Genomic DNA, 4931 nt, shown 5'->3' on the forward strand with positions numbered 1-4931 from the left:
TCTGTAGTCCTCAGCAATAACCTAGCCCTTGCCTTCCTCTCTGAAGGATTTAAATGGAATGACCTTAATTCTTGCTTTGTTTGCACTCTATCTTTTAAGGAGCTGCAGTGAAGACCAAGACAAACAATAGACTAACAGTGGTACCTTTTATATGGCCGATTAGTTCCTAAAATATGCTGAAAGGAAACAAAACGAAAAAGGGGAGGAAAAAAAGAAGTGGACTTTTGTCAGAGCTTGAAGCAGCCCCTTTCGTTCAGTGGTCACAAATATCAAGTTTCCACTGAGCTAGTTTCTTTGTGTGAAGGTTCAGCCAGGCTAGAATTTATGGTATTAAGCAGGTGCCTGGTAAGTATTTCTAAACAAATATTATTTTACTTCCTAATTTGGGGCTAAAAGGAGAGTTATACTGGGGATGAATTCAGAAAACATTTGATCCAGGTTCATCTGGTGCTCCGTATAGAAGACACTATCAAGTGGCTGACACTCTGTAAATCAGAATTCCAAAGATGCTGTCATGTGAAGTCATTCAGAGGACCACAGCTTCTTACAATCTCCTTCAGCTCCTCTGGATTTGAAGGAATTTACAGAGAAACTTCCAAGACACCTTAGCTGTATCCAAATGAAACCCAAAGCATTATATTTTGGAAGAGCTGAAAGTGTGTCTTCGGAAGGGGAAAAACGTATGCAGCTACAGTAAAGACATTCCTGGGCTTTAGCACCTATTTCCTTTAAGTGGTGGGAGAATATTTCTGAAATGGTTCCATTTCATTTAAAGTTAAATAAAATGTGAAAGGCTAGGGTACATTAATTAGATGATCCACCTGTTTATAATAATAGGCTAATTCCCATCCTTGTTGTCAGAGCAGTGAGGCTCCTGACCAGGTCAGTCATTAAGCTCAAAGCATTTCATTTTCCAGTGCCATCTCACTTGGATTCTCAGCATCATTCGTCTGCCTTTTTTTCTACTATGCGCCTCTATTGCAAATTTAGTTTCATTAGGTAGGTGGATGCTTGCACCATTACAAAATCCAATTCCGTCATTTTCAAAGTGCCAAGTTGTTTAAACATAGTATAGTTCTTGGCCATATTTAGTCCAAACATTTACACACATCCAGCTCCTACTTATCTTTTTAAATAGGATACAGGGCTTATTTTTAAATTACCTTCTCATTCCTCATTTATGCTTCGTAAAAACATCAAGACAAACCATCTGTGGGATTTAAATTCTGGTTCACAGGTGCTGCTTCCAATTCCTGGCATGGCCATTAAATCCTAACCCTAGCATAATTCTTGGCGTGACCTTCTCATGTCAAGGCAAAAGAGATAAAATGGAAACAGACATTTTCATCTCTCCCAGAAATTGTACAACATGGCAGTGCACTGTAGCTTTCGCATTGTTCTCTGGGTTTGTCTAACTTATAGAGTACTTTTTAGATAAAGGCCTCACCCAGCAACAAAGCATCAACAGGAAGTTGGGTGCTTGAAATGAGTCAATTGCTTACCAAAAATTGAGACGTGAATGATTTCCTTTCCTGTGCCAATTAGATGTGCATCTATCTGGGAAGGCTTTGCTTAGTAGAGTGAGTCTTGCCATACTTTGAGCACTGTGCCTTATACCAGAGCATCCCAACAGCCCAGAATAACCGAGGGTTTCCTGAGACCCTTGGCATACTTGTTCTAGTAAGTGTTTTCCTTTTCTATAGCTCACTGAACTATTGGGTTTCAGTTACTCATCTTGCTCATACGACAAGGGCCCTGTAGAAACCGGTGCCGGGGTCACTGGTTTTCCCCCTCTGCAGAGACTAGCGTCCTATGAAATCTCTCTTGTCAGTTTTAAAGAAGTTGGATCCAAATACTTTTTACTTAATTAAGCAGACACCTGCCCCTTGGCTTCAACCCCTCTCTCTCACTGCATACTGGGAGAAAAAGTGATTCCGCAGGGCCTGCGGGAGAGTCTGCAGTGAAATCCCAAATGATCACAACCGTGTAATTGTCCTGGGTGCACTTCTTTCATAGGTTGCCATTTGTTCCCACTCACCTAGAGAGCTTGTGGATAGCCTGAGAGGTTTGTGTGCGTGTGTGCGTTTTAACAAATTTTCAAAAGTTGCCATGGGGAGAGAATAGCAAGAAAGCCCTTCAAAAAAGAAAATTATTTTCGCAGCAGCATCATGAGAAAAACACCCGTGCAATGGATATCTTTGAAGGCCGACTGCAATCTGAACTAATTGGGGAGGGAAGGGGAGAGCTTCACTTTTGCCCACCTCCTATAATGGGCCTTGGAGAAGTGATCGGTAGCCAAACGCTTCCTTCCACAAGTGGCTTGGGCACTTTCTAAGCAAAAGGAAGGCTTCTCCAGGTTTTTCTTGCTAGTGTCACTGAGAGAGGTCACCACCTGCCTTCCTCCGCTCGCCATTTCTGATTATTGGGTAGATTCTGCTCCAAAAGTTATCTTTTATCGCGAGGACGTTAATCTTCTCCCCAGTGTTGAAACGCTCGGTTAAGACGGGGTGGGGTGGGGGCGCGGGAAGCAGGGAGGCTAATCTTAAATCTTTAAGATCACAGCCAAAGAATATTATTTATAGGACGTTACTGAAAATCAACTTTAATCTGTGTGAATGTACTGCAATAAGCCAGTAACAGACAACAAGCTTGTGAATATTTGGTGTGATGATGAAATGGGCCGAAGCCCTTCTTCTGTAGAGAGGAAGAGAGGCAGAGTCGGAAGTGCAGCTCCTTTTTGGAGAGTCTGTTGTGATTGCTAGCTGGTTTCCACAGATCCTTGCTGAATATTATGCCATTAAACAGTATGAAAGAAAAATCAAAATATATGTTTACTGGGTACTAAATAGTAAGTGCCCTTTCAAATGCTCTTTAGTGGCTAGCCTTTAAAGTCATTGCAGAGCACCCTCAGAATCCAAGAGCAGCAGGCTTTGTGGGTTCCTCTTGCTGTAAACCAGAGAGAGAGGCTGAAGGAATAAACACTGAATTCAGAGAGTGGCAGTTCTTTCTGCATATATGTCTGTTTATTGTTTTGATTTAAAAATTGGTTATTTCTTAGCAGCATTGTCACAGAAATTGGGTGACAGTCAATGTGTGCTTGGACATAATAAATATACTTTACGAGGAAATCCTGGAGGCAGTGTGCTTGGAGACCAAGTTATATATCTACATGTTTATACATTGACTTTGACAAAACACTTGTAGAATGAAATGCAACTGTAATCAAACGCATTGACAAACGAAGTGCAGGAACTGTACTTTTCTGATCACACCGCACTAAATGTGCTGTTACGTTTTGCAGGCCACAGGTAACAGCAAGGAAGCTCAGGCAGGACTTTAACAGTCGACAGAAGGAGGGAAAAGTCCATGGCAGGAAAAAGGTACATGATGTCGTAACTGGCTAAAGAATGACAGAAAACCATCAAGAAAAGCCCAAATTAAATCTATATTTCATTTTAGGAAAAATTTCAAATGTTAATTTAAAAAATTTATTGAAAAGAGGGCTGGAGAGATGGCTCAGTGGTTACGAACACTGGTTGCTCTTGCAGAAGACCTGGGTTCGAATCCCAGCACCCACATGGCAGCTAACAACTGTCCGTAACTCCAGTTCCAGGGGATCCAACAGCCTGTTCTGACCTCCGTGGACATTGCACAACATGAGTGCCCTCACATACATGCAGGCAATACACGCATACACATAAAATAAAAATAATAAATAAAATATATTTTAAATGTATTGAAAAGAGAAGAGAGAATTTATTGACTAGTATAAAAATACATGGCAGTGTCCGTTATTTCCCTGGAGGGAGACAAAAGCCATAAACTGAAAAGAAAACATTAGCCTGACTATATTAAAATCAGAACTTTGGAATGGAAAATCTTCAGGTTTTAAAAGTTAAAACACAGACGACAAACAGGGAAAATATTTGCAACTCATAACACAAAATGTAAATTTTCCCCAATATAGAAAGAACTCCTAGAAATCAACAAAAACTAAAATTCCGGGAAAGAATAAGAACAAAGTAACTTTTAAAAGGACTAACATAAAAAGAAATAAAATTGAAGGAAATGATATTTGGCATTAAAAACAATAGAAACTTAAAATGATGGTGTGATACTATTTTTTGCTATCAGATCAGCAAAATTTCCAGACTTTAATATCACCCTTTGTTGACAAGGAAAACAGGTAATTTTTATACTTGGTTGATGGGAGGAGGGAAAATTGGAATTAAACTCTACAGAAGGGAATTTAACAATTTTCATCAAAATTATAAATGCAAATACTCTATTTAACCTAGAAATTTCAGTTCTGGGATTTTTATCTTTCACTTACTTTTGCATTTATAAGAAACAACAAATACACATAATTATTCATAAAAGCAAAATGTGAAGACTAGCCCAAAAGTCTATCAATAGAGATTAACTAAATAAATTACAGGGCATCCATACAGTGGAATACTATGGCATTATAAAAAGAAAAAAATGAAAAGAGAAAGATCTTTGTGTTCTGGTACAGAATGGTAATGAAATATAGTGTTGGTGTTACACTGCTAGTATATATAGAGTCATGTGGACAGCTTCACATCAGCTGTATGCAAAAAGTAATAGAGTATCTCTACTGGTTTTTCCAAATACCTGAATTCTGGAAAATGACAAAAAACAAACAAAAACCCCCAACAACAATAGTTACACTCAAACAAGTAAGAGAAAGTGAGACAGAGTTTCAGACACAGTTTTCAGAAATCTTTTCATGAGTAAATAGCATTTTTAATCCTTTTCATTTTCAAATATTTTATTAAATGTTGCCTACTTAAAATTTTGTAGCATTTAGTTAATTAAATAAAATAGCTAAATAAAAATTATTATATCAGCCAGGTGTGGTGGTGCATGCCTTTAATCCGAGCACTCAGGAGACAGAGGCAGGGGGATCA

This window comes from Nannospalax galili, unplaced genomic scaffold (genome assembly GCF_000622305.1).
Source record: "Nannospalax galili isolate Female #2095 unplaced genomic scaffold, S.galili_v1.0 scaffold1895, whole genome shotgun sequence".
Classification (NCBI taxonomy): Eukaryota; Metazoa; Chordata; class Mammalia; order Rodentia; family Spalacidae; genus Nannospalax; species Nannospalax galili.